At 36.4% G+C, this 23,207-nt stretch overlaps 1 pseudogene; it reads left to right on the forward strand.

Annotated features, from left to right (window-relative positions):
- LOC122916712 overlaps positions 1-22,972 on the forward strand; it is a 57,301-nt pseudogene extending 34,329 nt beyond the window's left edge.
- Positions 22,973-23,207: the final 235 nt, after the last annotated feature.

Consider the following 23,207-nt stretch of genomic DNA (forward strand, 5'->3'; position numbering starts at 1 on the left):
CCTACCTTTTCAAAGAATCTGAATTAAATTGAAGGTTTCTGCCACACACAATCAAGTAGTCATGTTGCAGATATCACCAACTATCCAAAATTAGTCTAGTTAATTTTCAGGTGCCATACGGACTGGTTCCAGGACAAAGTTGTTTTTGTTTCATGCTCTTGCCATTGTTTGTGTTTTGCCATCACTGTTGGCCAAGAGGCATCAATACATAATTGTCATCACCTGATCTTAGGTGAATTTGGTGGGTGCAATTCACACTGTCGTCATTATCAACTGAATTATGTTTGTAGTTGGTACCAATCATGTTGAATTTAATTGATTTTCACAATGTCTTCGAAGAGATTGTTATGACTTACCACTGAAATAAAAAGTGTATGTGTGTACATTGTCCTGGACACAGAACAATATATATGATAACATTCTAAGTGTAAACAAAAATCTAAAAGTATTCTTTCAATGATTATCAAGTAAGTGTTCTAAGTAGAAAGAAAATCATACCATAGCTTAATTAGCAGGAGATTTTCTTTTTTAGGGGTATATAAAATGATGTGTTTTTTGATTCAGTTTTGCTGGAGGTGACACTGTGCCCAGCAAAAACCATTCTACTGATAAACATGGCCATGAAACTTTGTTGTACACAGAGGAATATAAACAGAAGATATTTAGTTGAGATTTTGGAGAAAAACAAAAAAAGAACTCCTTCAACTTGGCAAACTTAACTGGAAGATGCTGTCTTCCTTTCTCCTCTTTGAAATGGGGACTTGATACTGGACCTTGAGTATCTTTAAGACCATGTGATCCTGAATACATAAGAATGACTGAGAAAGATGGAAGCAGTGTGAGCATTTTTATAACCCTGTGGGGCCAAGAAACCAGTCCTAGACTTATTACTTGTGAAGCCCTGGTGCATTAGAAAAATAAAAATCCTTAATTTTTACTATTTTTTAGGTATCTATAACACAGTTGATGACAAATCTTAACTCTACACATAGAATCAAATGCATAACGTGAAATTCATAAAACTTTTGTTAGCTCCCTAATGAGATTATTTCCAAATGACGCAGTAAGAATGGTTTTTAGGATATTTTATTAAAATTTATGTAAATAATATATCACCATTGTATTAGAATAAAAGGATAAGAACCATATGCTCTTTTCAGTACATGCAGAAAAAGCATTTAAGAAAATACTGCATCAATTCTTGATAGAAATAATAACAAAGTAGGGATGGAGGGAACATACCTCAACATCATGAAGACTGTATATGAAAGACCCATAGCTAATATCCTCAATGAGGAAAAACTGACAACTTTTCCTCTTTAGTCAGGAGCAAGACAGGGATGTCTGCTCTCATTGCTGTTGTTCAACATAGTACTGGAAGTCCTAGCTTCAGCAATCAGACAACAGAAAGAAATAAAAGGCATCCAAATTGGCAAGGAAGAAATGAATCTTTCATCCTTCATGCATGACATGATACTCTATGTAGAAAACTCAAAAGACTACCAAAAAAATTACTAGAACTGATACATGAATTCAGCAAAATTGTAGGGTATAAAAATGTACAGAAATATGTTGTATTCCTATATACTAATAATGAAGCAGCAGAAAGAGAAATCAAGGAATGGAGCCCTCTTAAAATTGCACCAAAGTCTATAAGATACCTAGAAATAAACCTAATGAAAGAGGTAAAACTATGGAACACTTATGAGAGAAATTGAAAAGTACCCAAAGAAATAGAAAAATATTCCACACTCAGGGACTGAAGAACAAATATTGTTCAAATGTCTGTACCAAAGCAATCTACACACTTAGTGCAATCCCTGTCAAAATGCCAACGCATTTTTCACAGAGCCAGAATAAATCCTAAAATTTGTGTGGAACCACAGAAGACTTCAAATAGTCAAAGCAGTCTTGAAAAAGAAAAGCAAAGCTTGGAGGCATCACTTTTCTGGATTTCAAGCTGTATTACAAAGCTGTAGTCGTCAAGACAGTATGGTACTGGCATAAAAACAGACATATACATCAGTGGAACAGAGTAGAAAACCCTGAAATGAACCTACAGCTATGTGGTCAACTAATCTTCAACAAAGCAGGAAACAATGTCCAATGGAAAAAAGATAGTCTCTTCAAAAAATGGTATTAAGAAAACTAGACAGCCACATGCAGAAGAATGAAACTACATCACTTTTTTATACTGTACACAAAAATAAATTCAAAATGGATGAAAGACCTAAATATGAAACAGGAAGCCATCAAAATCCTAAAGGGGTACACAGGCAGCAACCATTTTGACCTCAGCCAGAGCACTTCTTACTAGACATGTCACTAGAGGCAAGGGAAACAAAAGCAAAAATGAACTATTGGGGGGTGCCTGGGTGGCTCAGTGGGTTAAGCCGCTGCCTTCGGCTCAGGTCATGATCTCGGTGTTCTAGGATCGAGTCCCGCATCGGGCTCTTTGCTCAGCAGGGAGCCTGCTTCCCTCTACCTCTCTCTCTGCCTGCCTCTCTGTCTACTTGTGATCTCTGTCAAATTAAAAAAAAAAAATCTTAAAAAAAAATGAACTATTGGGACTTCATTGGGATAAAAAGCTGCTGAAAGTGAAGGACACAATCAACAAAACTCAAAGATAGCCTAGAGAATGGGAGAAGATATTTATAAATGACCTATCTTATAAAGGGTTAGTATCCAAAACCTATAAAGAACTTATCAAATGCAACACTCAAAAAGCAAATAATCTAGTCAAGAAATGGGCAGAAGACATGAATAGACAACTTTCTAAAGAATATATCTAGATGGCTAACAGGCACATGAAAAGATGTTCAACATCATTCATCAGGGAAATACAAATCAAAACCACAATGAGAAGCCAACTCACACCTGTCAGAATGGCTAAAATTAACAATACAAGAAACAGTGGGTATTGGCAAGAATGTGGAGAAAGGGGGAACCTTCTTACACATTTTCTGGGAATACAACTGGTGCAGCCACTCTGGAAAACAATGTGAAGATTCCTCAAAAAGTTGAAAATAGAACTACCCTCTATTGTTGTTCCAGCAGTTGCACTTGTTGTGCAATTGTTGCACAACAATTGTTGCAATTGTTGTGACCCAGCAATTGCACTACTAGGTATTTACCCTTAAGATACAAATGTAATGACCCAGAGGGACACCTGCACCAGTGTTTATAGCAGCAGGTCCACAATGGCCAAACTATGGAAAGAACCTAGATGTCTGTTGACGGGTGAATGGATAAAGAAGATGTGGTGTATGTGTGTGTAATGGAATACTACTCAGCCATCAAAGGGAATGAAATCTTGCCATTTGCAATGACATGGTTGGAACTAGAGGGTATTATGCCAGGCTAAGTGAGGCAATCAGAGAAAGACAGTTATTATATGATCTCTTTCAGATGTGGAATTTAAGAAACAAAACAGAGGATCATAGGGGAAAAGAGGAAAAAAATAATATAAAATCAAAGAGGGAGATAAATCATAAGAGACTCTTAATCATAGGAAGGGGTTGGGGTGGAGGGATGGGGTAACTGGGTTATGGATATTAGGAAGGATACATGATGTAATCAGCACTGGATATTATGTAAGACTGATGAATCACTGATCTCTATCTCTGAAACCAATAATACACTATATGTTAATTTAAATAAAAATTTTAAAAAGTGATATATACATATACAATGGAATATTGCTCAGTCATCAAAAAGAATAAAATCTTGCCACTCGCAATGATGAGGACGGAGCTAGAGTGTATAATGCTAAGCAAAATAAGTTCATCAGAGAAAGGCAAATACACTCTGATTTCACTCATGTGTGGAATTTAAGAAACAAAGCAGATGATCATAGGGAAGGGGAAAAATAAGAAAGGGAAAGAAGTGTCTCTTGTAAGACATGCTTAATGATAGAGAACAAACAGAGTTGATGGAGGGAGGTGGGTGGGGCATGGGCTCAAAGGGTGATAGGTAATATGGAGGGCACTTGTGATGAGCACTGGGTGTTATATGCAAATGATGAATTGCTAAATTCTATACTTGAAACCAATTTTATCATATGTTAACTGGAAATCAAATAAAAACTTGAAATCAAAGGAAAAAATATATAGGTGAGTTAATTGAAAATAAATTAACACCATCTAAATTCCCTCTCAAAGATCACTAATTAATATTATCCAGTGTAAATATTAAATATAAACATAAGTATTATATTTAAACTTGTATAAAATGGATCAATGTATGTTGTAATCAATGAATGATTTAAGGGTGTTCATTATACTAAGGGTGTTTGTTCATTGTTCTCCAATTTTCAGCAGGTTTAAAAATTTTCAAATTGGTAATTCAGATTTCTAATGTGTGTACATATATGTGTGTACATAACATTGTACATTTTCTAAAACACTTGATTGACAAATATCACAGTTGGAGAAACTTTGGCATTTCCTTCAGTGCTGCTTTGGGCAAGCTCAGGGTTCCCACACTGAAAATCAAATATCTTTGATTTTTTGTTTGTTTGTTTTTGGTCTGCATTTCACTGAGCCTTTTCCCATAGCTATCTCTACACAGAGACTTGAAGAAACTCGTTTATTTATTCCTTTCCCCCATATTTGAAATAATATCCCTTAAACATACACCCACTACCCATTTTAAAAACTGAAATGAAAATCCTGAAAATGCAGAGGTGAGTTATACTATAGGACTAATTAGAATCCTTTGAATTTCAGTGAAAAAAGAGAAACTGCTATGCTGAGACAGAATTATCAGAAAATGCCTGCTCTTAAATATATTTAAATTTGATAAGTGAAGTGGCTTTCAATATGTTGTTTAGGGATCCCATAGTAGGGCATTAATGAGCTAGTCCCTATAGCTGATTACAAGTCAGTTCTAGCAAGGGATGTAATTAAAGTCTCAGATGTTTCGATTTTCACAAATAGAAGTTTGTCCTCCCTTGGTACCTTTTATCCATGCTCAGAGTTCTTTGCAATTATTAGCTCATTAGTCCTAGTGGATTTTCTAATTTAATTGTAAATTAGTAGACCCTACAGAGTTAAATATAAAACAAACAGAATGTTAATGGCCCATTTCATGAATATATATACCAATGGTTCAACTTTATTATCTCAACATATACATTAATAATACCACCAGTGACTTCACCTTTCTCTAAAGCAACCACAATTTCATGTATCTCACATATCAGTAGTACACAAAATGTGTTTCAGCCTCAAAACTACTTTCCTTTTTGGTATTTTTTTTACATGCCATTTCAAAGTTTAGCTTTTTGTAGAATTTCTACATATACTTGTCCTACTACTTTGGTATATGTATAGCAAAATTGTCTCCTACGTTATGGACAAATAATAGAATGTTGTCATCAAATACACTGATTCTGAGATAACATTTGACTTAACTAGGCATCTTACATTAATATTACTTCCATTAACACCTTCAATCAGGAAGGAAATCATGGACATTTTCAGGGTTTCTAGGGCCCTGAGAAATACTTGGCCTTGTGCAGAAGTTGAAGGACTGAAAGAGGATAAAGATTTGTCATACGGATCAATGGAGAAGTGAACCTTGATGCCCCTAAAATTGAGAGAAGATAAAGAACTATATTGTTGAAGGCTGACATTTTTTCTAACCAGGTTCTGTTCATCCTCTAATTCCAATTTAACTCCTGAAAATCACCCCTTCCTTCAGTCGGTTCCAGTGCTGTCATTCCATTCCATTCCTGGTAGGCCTACACATGACTCAAACCTGGCCAGTGCTTTGCTTTCACTGGATTATGGTGATTGGTCCATCTATTAGTTTTCTGGTGGTACTTACCTAGTACCACAAACTGGGTGGCTTAAACAGCAGAAAGTTATTATCTTATAGTTCCAAAATCAAAGTGTCAACAGGGTTAGTTCCTTCTGGATGCTGTGACAGAGTCTGTTCCATGTCTTTCTGTTAGCTTCTGGTGCTTTGCAAGCATCCTGTGGTATTTCTTGGGCTTTGCTGCATCACCCCAATCTCAAACTTCATTTTTACATGATGTTCCCTGTGTGCCTCTTTTCTGAATTTTCCTTTTTTAAAAATTTTTTTATTTTTATGTTTTTTTATTTTCCCTTTTTGTAAGGACACCAGTCATACTGGATTAAAGACTCACACTACTCCCATAAGACATAACCTTAACTAATGACACCTGCCATGACCCTATTTTCAAATAAGGTAAAGTTCACAGGTACCAGATGTTAGGACTTCAACATATGAGTTTGGAGGGGCACAATTCAATCCATAAAAATCCAATATAAATGAATAAGTCATTAAGATTCAATGAGGCTCAACAAAAATTTTGTTGTGAATCTTCAGATATGCTCTCAATTCTTTTTTTTTTTTTAAACCACATAAAAGCATGCAGGGGTTGATGCTGCTACAGTCCTCTTACAACCACTGGCTGGGAGTGGGGAGTTCTCTGAAAATGAATATAACATTGTGGAAGTAGAACCAAGAAATGAAGGTATAAATGTCTGTTTCCTTCTTACTGAACACTGAGTGAAACCATAACTGAGGTCAAATACTCCCTTAGTTGTTCAGTTATTTGAGCTAGAATGTCCCCTCCCCTAAGCCTGTCTTAGTATCACTTTCTGCTCATTGCCAAAGAAATAAATTCATAGGGAATTAGACAGTGGATTAGGGGTGGGGTATCCATGGGAACTGCAAAAAAAGGGGGGATGGTAGAATGAATAATTCCTTTCTACTTTTGTATTATTTTAGATCAGACTCAATTTGATGAGTTCATCCATAAGAATATGTAATACCTCACAAGCATAAGGAATCTAATCATTCTGTTCCCCTTCACGCAGCAGGAATGCACAAAGGCAGTTTCCTGTAGCAACAAATCTCCCAGCAAATGATCAAGCTATATGTTTCCAGATGCTGGGCCTGCATCTTCTTGGGAATAGACAAGATAGGGGCAAGAGAAGTAGCACAGAGCTAACAGCATCAGAGGTCAAATGCAGGCATTGTCAGTGACCACAAAAAGGTGGACTTTGATCAGAGACAGTGTCTAAACAGTGGAATTAGAAACAGGTTAAGGGGCGCCTGGGTGGTTCAGTCATTAGGCGTCTGCCTTCAGCTCAGGTCATGATCCCAGGATCCTGAGGTTGAGCCGCACATCGGGTTCCCCGCTCAGCAGGACCCTGCTTCTCCCTCTCCCACTCCACCTGCTTGTGTTCCCTCTCTTGCTGTGTCTCTGTCAAATAAATAAAATATTTTTTAAAAATATATAGATTAAGTCAAAAGGAAAACTATTCTTGGGAATGGGATGGTCTCTTGACTTTCAGAATGCATCCTGGTGATGATGGTATATAAGGCAAAGTAGGCTTATCTCTGAGAATTATTTGGGAGCAGTGATGAAGAGGAGCAAGGTCCATCTTCCAGAAACATGGCAGATAATAACAAGTTGTGTTGTGGCAGGTTTTCTACAAGTGTCGTTGACCATGAATCTTCAGAATAGTGTTGACCCTCCATCACTTTAGTTGTATGCCTTAGGGAAACCAAGGAGCCTGGTGTAGGAGCACCAGACAGTGTTATTATCTCTAATAGAGTTGATAGTGAGGTGATACTAGTCAAAGTGGAGACTTACACCCAAACGTATCATTGAGATGCTTGGTACCCCCACTCTAATTTCCATATCTTGTTCATTTTCTAAATGTGTATCATAGATTTGGGGATGAGTTAGCTTCTCACTGGTCACAGGTGAAATAGAACACAATTGCTCGGTAGAAACAGAAGTGAAAAGACTTGGATGGGGATAAGAAATTGACAGTATGGGGGAAAGGGAGCTGCCATTATTGTACAGACTCCCAATGTACAGTCTGTAAGGAGCATAACTTCATGTTATTTTTGGTAATTCAGAGAGCTATGGGAATATTTCAATACATAAATCAGAGTATTCAGCCTTGGGAAACACACCTCTAAATGGCAGACTCATTGCAAAACAGCAGCCTCCAGGATACATACATGCATGACTATATTGAATGACTTTTGGTGCCTTGTCTCTGGTCTTCCTGGCCCACCTTTTAATCTAGCTGTCATGTAACAAATATGTAATCTGAGGGTTTCATACAAATATGTAATCTCAGAGCACTTCACCTTTGCCTGCGGCATACCTTCTGCTTTGTGCTCCAGGCCTTTGACATTGTGGTGTGGGATGCTTGTGAGAATGAGCACTCACACATGGACACACTGGAAGGCCAGAGAATAAACATCTGATGAGGCAATCCTTGACTAAATGGAAATGGGAGCTTGTGCATGAATGCTTTCATTTTCTCTCCTTCCAGCGAGCAATTTTGAGGCATATTCTACATTGCTTCTCAGAAGACCCAGCATAATCTAACTCCACTGCCAACACCAGTGACCAAAATGAGAACACATCCTTATACTAAATTTTCTTCCTTCCATGTCTCACTCTCTGATTTCTATTCCCTGGGATTACTTCCCCCCCAAAATTACCTGCACTCAAGCCCTCTCAAACTCTAATTTTCAAGGGGAACCTAGGCTATCAAAACAACCTTCTGGGTTCTTTTTTTTTTTTTTAATAGCTAAAATCCCATTGTAGTTCAAGATACTTACTTACCGCTTATAAATCTCTACATCTTTTATAGCAGAGGACACGAAAAAGAGCTGCTGATGTGTGAGTAGCAACAAATCACAAATCAAAGCTGGCAAGTGAGAACATCAAGCCTTGTGATTTGCGCTTATATTTAAAATTTTACTGTTTATTTTCTCTATAATGAATGTCCTGATCAGAAGCCACACAATTCTGAACTGGTACTATGGCTGCAATAGCTATGAAAGATGAAAGATACTGTGTTTGGATTACCTAATGGGTGCTCCGGAATTTTATGTGTTTTTTGTGGACCAAATATTAAGTCATAAAATTCAAAGTCTGAGTTTGATAACTGGCTTAATTTTTAGGTATTTATGTATTTTTATGTATTCAATTTTTAGAGTATGTGGAAGAATTAATGAGGATAGCCGGTGATGGAAGGAGATACTTATTAAAATCTATTCTCAAATTTGGTTATACATCAGAATCACCTGGAGAAAAAAAAATTAATACAGACTTTTGGGGTGCCTGTGTGGCTCAGTCAGTTAAGTGTCCAACTCTTCATCTCAGCTCAGGTCTTGATCTCAGGGCTGTGAGCTCAAGCCACACATTGGACTCCATGCTGGACATGGAGCATACTTAAAACAAAAACAAACAAACAAACAACAGATTCTAGAGTTTTATCCCCAAAGGTTCTGGATCCAAGATCTAGGCAGAGATCCTGAGATATATATTCTTGTTATTTTTTTTTTCAGTTTCAAGTTTTTATTTAAATTCCAGTTAGTTAACATATAATGTAATATTAGTTTCATGAACAGAACTTAGTGGTTCATCACTTATATATAACACCCAGTGGTCATCACAATAGATGCCCTCCTTAATCCCCATCCCCCATTTCGCCCATCCCCCCACCCACTTCTCATTTGGTAACTCTCAGTTTGTTCTCTATAGTTCGGAGTCTATTTCTTGGCTTCCTTTTCTCTCTTTCCTCCTTTGCTGCTTTATTTTATTTATTATATTCCACATATGAATGAAATCATGCTATTTGTCTTTCTCTGACTGGCTTATTTCACTTAGCATTATATCCTTTAGGTCTACCCATGTTGTTGCAAATGGCAAGATTTTATTCTTTTTTATGGTTGAATAATATTCGTGTGTGTGTGTGTGTGTATCTTTACACATCTTCTTTATCCATTCCTCAGCCGATGGATGGACTCTTGGGGTGCTTACATAATTTACCTATTATAAATAATGCTGCAATAAACATAGGGGCACATATTTCCCTTTGAATTAGTGCTTTTGTATTCTTTGGGTAAATATCCAGTAGTTTGGTTACTAGATCACAGGGTAGCTCTATTTTTAATTTTTTGAGGAACCTCCATACTTTTTCCACAGTGGCTACACCAGTTTGCATTCCTACCAACAGTCCAAGAAGGTTCCTTTTTTTGCACATCCTCGCCAACATTTGTTTCTTAAATTTTTTATTTTAGCCATTCTGACAGTTGGGAGTTAATATCTCATTGTGGTTTTGATTTGCATTTCCTTCATGATGAGTGGCAGTGAGCATCATTTCATGTGTCTGTTGGCCGTCTCTATGTCTTCTTAGAAGAAATGTCTGCCTTTGGTGTTTGTTTTTTTTTTAATTAACACATGAATTATTTGTTTCAGGGGCTCAGGTCTGTGAATTGTGTAATACTGATGAGATATATATTCTTAAAAGCTTCCCAAGAGATTCTGATACACAGCCAAATTAAGGAAACAGTGATCTAAATAATTCATGAATTTTAAGAGAATTTGTTACCAAAAACTATAAAATTTTCCTACCATAGATTTGGAAGCTTGGGCATTTTTAAAATCACATTTTCTTATTTTCAGGTGAGAAAGTCTTTATTTCTTAACTTGGAAAGAGAAGTTTAGAATTAAATTTTCAAACAAAAGGTCTACTTTCATATGTTTTGGTATTTCTGAAAAATTACTACTACAGATAATTTTTTTTACATATTTTCATTTATAGACATCTATAGGCAGATTTAGTTTAAAAGAAATCTCCAGGTGTAGTGGTATATAATAGCAAGTATGTGCAGTTAATTATAAATACTTCATTGACTGATTAACATTAATTAACTGTATAATTAAGTTATACAAAGGTAATTAAGTTGATTCTCCTTAAATATACATGTTCCAAGAGTGTTCAATAACTATTTTCAACCATAATACATTTTCTAATAGACTACCAGATGTGGATATGGTATTTTTTCTTTTTAGAAACTGCCTTAATAAATGAGTGTTCCTTTGTGTCCAGGTGATCTCACAGCTGCTTGAGATTGCTAGGAAAAAAAAACAGTTTAGGTGCTTAGTTAGCAAAAGAGTATGAGACATTCCCTTTGTTTTTGTTTGTTTGTTTTGTTCTTTAATTTTTATTTAAATTCTAGTCACACACAATATTTGTTTCAGGAGGAGAATTCAGTGATTCATCATTTACGTATAATACCCAGTGCTCATCACAACTAATGCCCTCTTTAATACACAACACCCATCTAACTCATCCTCCATCTCCCTCCCTCCATCAAGTCTCACTTTGTTCTATTTTAAGAGCCTCATATGGTTTGTTTCCTTCTCTCTTTATTTCCCCCTTCCAATATGTTCATCCGTCTTGTTTCTTAAATTTCACATAAGAGTGAAGTCATATGTTATTTCTCTTTCTCTGGCTTATTTCACTTAGCAAAATACACTTTAGCTTCATCTACATCATTGCAAATGGCAAGACTTCTTTCTTTTTGGTGGCTGAGTAATATAGGTTATGTGTGTGTGTGTGTGTGTGTGTGTGTGTGTGTGTGTGTATACCACTTCTTTATCCATTCATCATTCAATGGATGTTTGGGCTCTTTCCATAGTTTGGCGATTGTTGATAATGCTGCTATAAATAGAGGGTGCATGTACCCCTTTAAATATGTATTTTTGTAGCCTTTGGTTAAATACCTAGTAGTACATTTGCTGGGTCATGGGGTAGTTCTATTTTTCTTTTTATTTTATGTCATTTTATTTCTTTCCAGTGTTCCAACATTCATTATTTATGCACCACACCAGTGCTCCATGCAATAGGTGCCCTCCATAATACCCACCACCAGGCTCACCCAACCCCCACCCCCCGCAAAACCCTCCACACCAGTTTGTTTTCCCACCTACTAACAGTGCAAGAGGGCTCCCATTTTTCCACATCCTCACCAACATGCATTGTTTCTTGTGTTGTTAATTTTAGCCATTCTGACCGGCGTGAGGTGGTATCTCACCAAGCTTTTGATTTGTATTTCCCTGATGAATTATGTTGCACATCTTTTTATGTGTCTGTTAGCCATCTAGATGTCTTCTTTGGAAAGGTGTCTTTTCATGTCTTCTGCCATTTCTTAACTAGATTATTTGTTTTTTAAGTAAGTTGAGTTTGGTAAGTTCTTTATAGATTTTGGATACTAGTCCTTTGAGTTTTGTTGATTGTTTCCTTCACTGTGCAGCAGCTTTTTATCTTGATGAAGCCCCAATAGTTCATTTTTGTTTCTCTTGCCTCTGGTGACATGTCTAGTAAGAATTTCCTCTGGCTGAGGTCAAAGAGGTTGCTGCCTGTGCTCCCCTCTAGGATTTTGATGGCTCCCTGTCTCATTTAACAGAAAATCAGTTTTTAGTTGTTGGCATTTGTTTGTTTTCATTGTGCTTTTGTGAATGGGGAAAATAAGTAATGGAAATAAATAACAATAAAAGATTTTAACAAGCAAGATTATAAATATAAATTGGACTCTTGTTATAATTTTTGTTGCATGTATTCCTTAGCTAAGGGATTTTCTGACATGACTAACTTAATTTAGATGAGGTTTTTATGAAAATAAAGTTAATTTGTAGAATTATAAAACATGAATTGCGACTGGAGTTTCTTTACTTCTCTGTGGCAGACATATATAGTTACCATGGAAAATAAAAAGGAACTATAACCATTGGCAGAGTCAATCAAACTGAATGAAAACTCTAAAAAAATTGTAAAGTTACCACCTGAAATTTGCAATCATTAACTCATTCCATCTACAAGTATTTTTTGAGTGCCCAGTCTCCCAAGTAACTTTCTTAGACAGTAGAAATATCTGGTGTTCATGAATTAAATAGAACAAAATCCTTGCCTGACTAGGGACTTAGATTTTGTGTTTTCTGCTTCTGTGTTTTATTAGAAAAATCTCTGTGATATCACAAAGGGTAACCGAGAATTACTTATTGTTGCTTGTCTGAATTTAATGTCAAAGCAGAAATGCACCTGAAATATGGTGCAAACTGCAAATTACTATACCTGTGTTTCACCTTCACCTTCTTTTTGTTGTGATTCATGGTGACACCAACAACACTTAGAAGTATACTGGACTTATGAAAATTATTCTTGTCTTGAGATTATAGAATATATGCTGTACCATTGATGTAATTTATGAAACCATCTCATCTGAACTGCCTGTATGAGAAATTTTGATATCTCATTTGGCTATATATTTGATATTCAGAAAGTCTCAATAGAGTATATTTTAAGTGATGTATTTGACTAGTATTAAACTAAGATGAACTAAAATAACAGTCTTTGAGAAATTAGAGTCAAGTTAGCAGTTTAATAAGAAATTTAATTTTCTGAAAGGCAACTTCATAATGAGTCTGATCTAAGCCCTTGACTCTCTCCAAAAGCAATGATTCAAGTTCAATGTCTTTTGTCCAGTGTTGTTTTTCCTGTGACTGGTTCTTTTACATCTGAGGATCCTTTATTTGTGTCATTGAACCTCAGAAAAAGAACATTATGACTCATTAATGGAGTAGGGCCCTCAAAGGAGTGAACAGTCTTGATTGTGAAGGGCAGGAACAAAGCATGGTCCAGAATATTCTTGTACTGATAGGAGGGCATGTTGTAGGGTATTCTAATATTGCCATTTTAAAAAAGAGAAAGAAAGAAAGAAAAGGGGAAAAAAAAGGAAAATTAAAATCCACAATAAAAGTGCTTTTGAAACAAAGGATGAATAATGTCTGTGCATTCTGGCCACTATGAGAAGGCAGGATTTTTGACAAGCCCTTTTTTCATCCCCATTTTTTTCTTCCTTTTCCTTCTTTTTTCTTTTACCTTCTCCTCTACTTTTTCCTGTTCATTCTTCATCTTTGTCATCTTCTTTCTTCTTTGAACTAAAGGAAGAAGAAAGTTTTCTATAATTTATTCTTTGGGTCACTTTGGAGTGCTTCTAAATGGGAAACTTGGCTCTCATTTTTCTTTACAAATAGCTTTTACTGTTGTGTCTAGTCTCTACATCTTAAAGCCAGCAAGAGCCAATTAATGATATCTACATTAAAATCAGGGCCATGAAGTACATGATTGTCAGACTTCTCACGCTTTAGTCATTTGTGGAGCTCTATAGACAGTGGTGGTCTGGTCAAGCAAGGCTGACGGGGCTAGAGGTGAGGGTTCCGACTTAAAGTCTTTGTTGATTTCTGTACTCTCACTGTGGCTGATTTCAAGATATCAACATGATATAACTGAATTCAGAGTTAGGAAAAGAGCCACTTTGCATTCTTCATGTTTTATGAATGAATTTTTTCTCAAGCCCCAAAAGAACTACTTGGTGATTGATACAAGACAATTTAAGTTTAAATGTAAAGAGCATGTGTCACTATAGGAACTAAAAAGGAAATTCTAATATGAAAAATGCTTAGGGAATTTTTTGTAAGGGTTTTAACTAAAATTGGAGGAACATAATCTTCCTACTGAAAGATCAGAGGAGCTACACTTGAATTTCAGGGATCAAAAAAAAAAAGATTCCAGGGAATATTACTTCTGGTCTCCAAGATTAGGCACTGATAGAGCTTTCTATTATCCAGTGTTTTTCCATGTGGTATCAGCAGTTACCTGCTATGTCATTTATATAAGAATATGTTACCTTTCTCTTTCTTCGAGTATAGGGCTTATCTAGCTTTGGCTGCCATCTGATTTATTGAGAAATAAATAGGGAAGACTCCAGGTGATATATCAATACCCAGATATTCAGAGTCCAGATCCATCTGGAAATATTTCAATGCTTATGTTAATAAATGTTTCCTAAGATTCTCCAAGGTCAATGGCTATCTATTTTCCCTACATTGTATAGGACTTAGAGGGCCTGCAGTTTCTAAAATAGGACAGAGGAGTGGAAAGAATCCTCATATTAGTACTTTCACAAAAATTTGTCTAGATTCATCTGTTATCACAAGTTATATTTCCTATTTAAAAAGTTGATATTGATTATTTAATCATAAGCTTTTTTATATGAATCTCCATCCATGAGATATATGTCTTGATGAGGACTGAAAGTAAGTTTTTTCACTTGAACTTATGCTGCCTCTTATCACTATTTCACCTAGGTGTAACTAATTATCTAATAGGATAACAGAAAATAGAATGAAGATCCTCCTGACTATCCAAATATGTCGTGATACCAAAAGCCTATTTTAAGTAATTTGAGGCAGATACATAATCTGAACAAAACAGATCAGTTCTGGGACACCTGGGTGGCTCAGCTGGTTAAGCCGCTGCCTTGGGATCAGGTCATGATCCCAGGGTCCTGGGATCGAGTCCCACATCCGGCTTCTTGCTCAGCAGGGAGCCTGCTTCTTTCTCTCTCTCTGACAAGTAAATAAATAAATAAAATCTTAAAAAAAAAAAATCAGTTCTGTAATGACCTTAGTGTGAGGAATTGGTTCATTGATGTTTCTAAAACCTACTTAGTGACCTGAGAAATATGTACATTAAAATATCACGAAAAATTATAAGAATGCAAATTATATGTAGTCTATGATTCCAGTCCTATTCATAAACTATAGAAAATATGCTGTAATGTTAATGTATAGTAGGACTGTGGATAGTTCATATTTTTTAATTTTAAACTGTATATAATAGTATATTACACAAAACTTTAAAAATTAAAAATCACTTGGTTCATAATAAAAAGTCATCAAAGAAAATCACAATCTTTTAAAATTTTGGTTTTATCTCTATTTGAGAATAAATGCATTTCTTTTTCTCCTCATCAACTTTTAAGTCCCAGATCAAGAATTTCAAGCCTACCTTTAAATTTCTCATAAAGAGGATTTACAGGGTTTTAGAAGTGAACAGATATTACTCCCCATGATTTCTATTCATCCCCCAAATTGAAACCTTCCAAATCCTTTGTGTTCCTGAGTCAGAGTTTCTGACGACTTAATTTTTCAGGAAAAGTAGGGCAAAAGTTGATGATCAAAGGACATTTTTAGAAATCAAATGAGGTCAGAGATCACTGAGCATATCCATACCATCTGGGAGGCCAGAGCCAACAAAAACTGTTAAATCTTGAAAACACAAGTTGTCAGGGGCTTTGAAAGTTCTCTGAAGGCCGCTTATAGCCTTATGCATTTCAACTTTGATTTTATTCCTGGTTAAATGAAGTTATTGTGTTATTTTATGTGCACATATTTTTTAGGACACAAACTATGGGAACAGAGAAAGATGGATAAAATCAACAATCTACGCCATGAAGGCAAAAATACTAACATTTTGTTGGATTTCCTTTCAGTATTTTTCCATGAATACTTTTGCTCAAAGATAAAATCAAATTATCACAGTGTACAATTTAATTTCCTATTATGCTTCTTAACAACATAGGAGTTTCTCCACATTATTTATAGAAATACGAAGTAAGTTTAGATTGTTGGGCCAGAAATGAAAAATTACACAGTGGAGTGGAAAGCCTATCCCAACAGGGAGTCGAGAGCCATAGGTTTCAGTCCCCACAGTGTCTTTTTTGGGGGTACAAGAGTGGGTACCACTTTCTTTGGATGGCGAGGAGGATGGAATGGGTGGGCGAGGATGAGAATCACCTAATAAGGGTCTTAAAATATGGATCCAGATTCTAGCCCCAGATATTCTGATTCAGCCCCCTGAAGTAAGACCAAAGATTGGTATTTTTTAATGAGGATCCTGGGTGATCAAGCAGGAGATTCTGGGAGTACTCACTGAAAAGCAATACAGTAGATCAGTCTTAGTTTTCAGAAATTGTTATGGAGGAGCTAGAAAAGTCCACAGATAGTAAAGGAGGTGCAGGAGAGACACTAAAGTTGTCCTCAACTGCTTCTCTTCAATGCAAAAAACCCAGGATAAGTAGCACCACAGGCATAGCATAGTCGGCAAAGGGCAACAGCCAACCCTTCAAGACCCTCAGTCTTTCTCCCTGGAAAGTCTCTCATAGTCCCCTTGCTTTTCCTGTCTCTTCCCTTCGTTCCAGCTTCCTGTCACCTTTCAAGCCACAAATTTAGTTAATAGCAGAGTTCATACTGGAAGCTAGGTCCCTCGACCCCTTTCCCAAGATCTTCCTACTGCACCATCCTTCCAATTCAGATTTTCTGGGTTCCCAATCAATATCTCTTTCAAGAAGCCTTTCCCAGTTCTCCAGTCTTTTGTGTGTTTCTACAGTAATTTCCCCCACCCCTATATGTTTGCTTCATTTATCTTAGCACCTAAAATAGTGCCTGGCACATACTAGGTGCTCAAAAATAATTGTTAAATAAAAGAATGATTACTATAGGGAAATAGTGAGGCAGTTTCTGTAAAGGGTAAATGACACATATAATATAGTTAATTCCCTTATCATCCTTCACTACTGCCTCAAGTTATCCTGTACCTAGCACAGTTGCTGGAACAGAACATACATGCAATAATATTTTATGAATTCACAAATAAATATACAATCTCTTCTTAAGGCATTTATGTTTAAAAGGTCCTAATGTAGTGCATTCTATGTGGTAGGGGTCTTCCTTTCTTGGTTAAGCTCTATTTTTTTTTCAGATGCCAATATTTTGAAGTTTCATCTTTTATTTAGGAAGCATTCATAGTAATTCATCTTTTCTGAAACAGCAGGAGTGTATCATTTCCTGCTATTACACATACAGCTTGAGGTAGGATTTCTTTTTAAATTTCTTTCAATCGGTAGGCCTGATTTCCATCAGAGTCTTCATTTTAAGTTGTTATTTTATCCTCTGATCAGAATAACTACTCTGTAAAGGAAAAGAATAAAATGTTCAAAGAAGATAGTTATGTCTATTGACATTGTGTTAAAATGCAAATGCAATGCAAACTGGAAGACGTCAAACTGCCAAATAATCTGGATCATTTCTGAGTTCAGGAGAAAAATTCAAATTACTCATTTTCTCTATAGCAAACCTCTGTATGCATATTCTTTGCAAGAAAAACAGAAGTGAACTGGAGGGTATTCATTCTTCATGCTTGGTTACACAGGGAGAACACCCACTGACATTTTCTAACAGATTTTCAAAAACAAACTTCCATTTAAAAACATGTGCCATGCATCATTATTTCAGAACCATTCTGGGTTTCAAAGAAACCCCAGCCCCACCTTCTTAGCCCCAACCTGCCTCCATATACCTCTCATACCTGCCAATAGATCTCATATATTGACCCTGTTTTGTTCACCTGTTGGTAGACTAACTAAAAAGTTGTATAGAATCCCTCCAGCTCTTTGCTTTCTGGTATAACTCAGATATAAGTTTCCATAATTTAAGAATTTCTTTGCTAACCCTTATCTCCCTATGTTCTCTGGACCCCAACTGCCTCTGATTTCATATCTTACATTCTTCCTTTGCCTTACTTCACACTAGCTTCTTTGATTTCCTGGCTGCTCCTTAGCCACTAAGCACACTTCTGACTCAGGGTCACTGGCCTTACCTTTGTCTCTACCTCCACAGTCCTCCTTTCCCTTGGAAGCCAGCATGGCCCACTCCCTCACTTCCTGGGGCCTGTGTTCAGATGTCAGCTAATCAAAGCGGCTACATGCTCTTATTTCTTCACTCTTCTTTTTATTTTTCCATAGCACTCATCACCCACTGACATATATATTTGATTGCTTTATGTCTACGACTGTGAATCTGAGTACATAGTAACATGAAAGCAGTGACTTTTTCTGTTTTCTTCACGGCTCCTACCTTAGCACCCAAAATAGTGCCTGGCACATATTAGGTGCTCAAAAATATTGTTAAATAAAGGAATGATTACTATGGGGAAACAGCGAGGCAGTTTCTGGAAAGGGTAAATGACAAAAGTTCTGAGGTTTTAAAATAGCATTTAAAATATAGTTCCTGACCTTTATTCTCTAACACCTTTTCAGACAGCTATTAGAACCAGTGGCATTTATAGACTCAGCTTTCATTTCTGAGAGGAATCCCACCATTACTATCTCTTCTTCACACCCTTGTCTTTAAAACAGAGCTCCATTCTCCGCAGAAATGCAGATTTGTAAGTGTCAAAAAATGGTGTATAAAAATGGCCTCATGAGCAAATTGTTTTATAGCCTCATGTTACATAAGACTAATATAAAAGTACAGTTCACTTAAAAAATAACTTTCCTAGTGTAGCTTTGAAGGATGAAGTAGTTTCCTTGGTAAATCCACAATGATTTGATATTTAAGTTGTGTCCAGTTTTTTAGTTTTCTAAACTACACTGAGTTATCTATTCATGTGGAGAAATCTATAAATTCATCCATAGATATTACTGTTGGATAACTTCCTAGATGTGGAATTATGTCAAAACGCATGACTTTATTTTTAAAGCTTTTGAAGCACACTCCCAAATTCCCTTCCAGAAAGATGGTAGCAATTTACCATCAGTGCAAGAAAGTGACTATTTATGGTGTCTGTATTAGTTAGGGTTCTCCAGAGAAACGGAACCAATAGGATATAAAAGGAGATTTATTATAAGGGATTAGCTCACCCAATTACCGAAACTGAGAAGTTCCAGGGTCTGCCGTTTAACTGCTGGACACCCTGCAAAGCCGATGGTATAATTCAGTCTGAATCTAAGGCTTGAGAACCAATAATGTAAATTCCAGGGCAGGAGAAGGGATGAAATATCTCAGCACCAACAATGAGGCAGAAAAAAGGGGCAAATTCCTTTTCTTCTGCCTTTTTGTTCTTTGTAGGCTCTCAGCACATCTGATGATGCCCCTTGCAGGGGGGCAATTTACTTTACTGCATCTACAATTCAAATGCTAATCTCATCCTGAAACACCCTCGCAGCCTTACCAGAAATAACGTTTAATCAAATAATCTGGGCATCCCCTGATCCAGTCAAGTTGACATTTAAATTTAACTATCATGGGGCATCTGACTAGTTCAGTTAGAGGATCAAGCATCTCTTCATCTTGGGATTGTGAGTTTGAGCCCCATGTTGGGTGTAGAGATTATTTAATTTTTTTTTTTAATTTAAATTTAACTATCGCAAATCTATTCCGTGTCAGTTTGGCTCTCATCTTCCTCTCATTAAACTATACTTGATTTCCAAATAAAAACAATGATAAGGTTATAATTTCACCTAACCTGATATGGCTATCCTATCTTCAACTGAGAACCTATTAACTCTTTCCCCAAAAGAGGACACAAAGTCTTTGGGTGATGTTTACTCTTCTTGATACCATGTAATTTAAACACTATAATGTAAAATTAACAATACTTAAATACTATGATAAAAAGTCAGTAAGTCTGTCTTATGTTACATGATAAGGACATAATAGGAAAACAACAATATTTGATACACACACAAAAATTGTGTTTTTCCCAGCGGAATAAAGAGGAATACTCCTGACTCTTGTAGTCTTCTTTTCTGTAGCTGGTCAAATGGCTATAGCTGATGTATAGCTACCTTCTTTCACTACCATTCTGTATTGCCTTGTATAACCAGCTTTGCCTTGTATAACCAGCTCAGCTGGCCATGGTTTTCTTCCTGGTGTGGTGAGACTGAATGTTTGTATCACTCCCACTCACACCCAAATTTGTGTTGGAACCTAATCCCCAGTTTGATGGTAATTAGAGATGAGTCTTTGGGAGGTGATTAGGTCATGAGGGTAGACCCTTCACAAACGAGATAGTTCCTATATAAAAAATAGACTCCAGAGCGCTCCCTTGTCCTTTCTGACCTGTGAAGACACAATAAGAAGAAAGCCATGTAAAAATCAGGTCTTCAGGTTAGCAGGTCCTCACCAGTCACTAAATCTGCCAGCAACCTGATCTTGGATATCCTAGCTTCTAGAGTTCCGACAATAAGTGTTTGTGGTTGAAGCCACCCAGTTTATGGTGTTTTGTTATACCAGCCTAAACAGACTAGGATGATGTCCATGAAAACACTAGCTATTCTTATTCCTTAAAAATCTTTGTTCAGTTGGATAGGTGAAAACTTCGTTTTGCATTTGTTTTACTCCTACTGTGGTTAAAATTTTTACGACTATTGACCATTTATAGATCTTTCTGATCCATTTTTTTCTTTTTCTTATTGAATTGTAGGAAATGTTATATACATTTTGACTATTGAATCTTTGTTATATTTATGTAAAATTTTCTCCCTTTTTTTGACCATATATGTACCTCTTTTGTGATATTCTCATTCCTCTGTTTTTTTACATTTCTCTTACTGGTTTTCAGGAAATTTTTATGTATATTATGATTATTATAAAACATTTTTTCTCTCTTTTTATTTTTTTTAGGTTGATTCTGGGTGTTTTTATGTAATCAAGTCTGTCACCTCTTTTTATTGCTTCTGAATTTTGCGACGTATTTGGTTGGAAAGTTCTCTCCAAAAAAATTTTTGAGGGTTTTTAAGGAAATATCAAGTTCTTTCAGAATGTAGACATTATTTTGGTACAATGATTAGTCTAACATTTGTTATTTAATCTTTCTTTACAGATATAGATCTTTCATCTGTAGATGTTTCTCAAGTGACTTTATTGTATTCTAAATTATTTATATTTACATAGATCTTTTTCTTGACTTTCTATTCTTTCCATTATTTCTTTCTAAGCTCATATTGTATTACACCAATTACTACTACTTTATACAAAGTCTGTTTTAAATTTTATTTTATTTTTTCAATGTTCCAAGATTCATTGTTTATGCACCACACCCAGTGCTCCATGTTTTGTTTTTTTTAATTGTGCAGGGCCATACCCTTCTGTTTCATCTTTTCAACATTTCCTTCACTAGTCTCAAAAATTGTTTCATTCTAATAATGTGCCAAAAGTCCCATTGGAATTCCCTTGAACCCAATCATCTTTCAAAAAAATATAACGTGTCAATAATATTTTGTTATGTAATATACAAAATAAAAGCAATAGTAATAAAAAGCATGAAGCCCTGTACAGCTCATTGCATTGCCAGTGGCTGCACCAGGTGCCCAGAAGCCTCCCTGGTGTGCAAGCATTTCTGGCACCAGGGTGGCCTGACCCCACCTCCAGGTCCCCTCCAAAGAGCATTTCACTGCAACTCTTTAGATTTAGTTGTTCGTAGAAAAAGCCAAAATCCTCTTCCAATAAAATGATAACCTTGAATAATCTAAAAAAGAGTTATTAAAATAAAATTTGTGGGGCACCTGAGTGGCTTAGTCAGTTGAGCATCTGACTCTTGATTTTGGCTCAGGTCATGATCTCAGGATCATGAGATTGAGGCCTATGCAAGCTCCAGACTCAGTGGGGAGCCTGCTTCAGATTCTCTTCCTCCTCCTCCCCCTCTGTCACTCCCCACACATGTGCTCTTTCTCTAAAAATAAATAAATCTTTTAAAAAATAAATAGAATAAAGTTTTTTATAAAAGTTAAGGAGGTCACATTGAAATGAGATTGAATCATGGTCATCTTGGACCCCATAATTAAAGTGTTTACATGCATACACAATCCCTATCAGTTGCATGCTATAACCCTGCCTAACCCTTTGTGTCTTGTATAGTGATAGTAGCAATTCTTTCTTGGCCATTTGGACATGCAGCTAGGCATGCGCAGCTTGTGGACTTGGCCGGCACCAAGAAGCTGCCTATGAATATTCCTGTATAGAAGGGCATCCTGAACTACATTGCTGTCAGCCTGTAGGGAACACAAATTACAATCTGAAAAAGGGTCTCTTAGAAAAATATTTGCTGCTTTATCAGGGCATTGAATTCTGGAACCACAAAGAGGCTCTCAAGCAGCAAACACTTATCTCATTTACTTCAGTCAGGATGCTTCCCCTCATCTGTGTATCTAGTGATCAAGGCATGGTGCACATTTTTGCTGCCTAAGATCCAAAGAAGAAGTAAACAGTCTAGTTTGGTGTTACCAATTTTCCTCCAACATGCTTCAGTTCTAAATAGAGTTTTCCCAAATTTCAGGTCCCCTCAGGCTCTCCATGCATTTGTGCTTTTGGAACAGACTCAAATGTCATTTCGGTCTGCCCAGAAGGCAGCTCCTATACACATTCCTATTCAGTTGCAAGGAGGAAGGCATCCAGGATGCATATGTGCAGTTTCTAGGAATGAGCAATGACAAGCTGTGATTCTTCACAAGTGTGTGCCATCAACACCCACACTGACCACCCCACGGAAGTGCTGGGGTGCTGAGATGCACCCAGTAAGCCCAGGAGCTTTGTGGTATCATTGACAGGAGTAGCTAGTCTTCCCATGGGGCAGAGCTAGGTGTTATAAATGAGGAGAGTCAGTTTTATTCAGGGTTAAAACTAAATTTCTCTGTTACGTGTAAGGAACAAGGTAATTCATAGACTTTAACAAAAA

The sequence above is a fragment of the Neovison vison genome, chromosome 9, assembly GCF_020171115.1.
Source record: "Neovison vison isolate M4711 chromosome 9, ASM_NN_V1, whole genome shotgun sequence".
NCBI lineage: Eukaryota > Metazoa > Chordata > Mammalia > Carnivora > Mustelidae > Neogale > Neogale vison.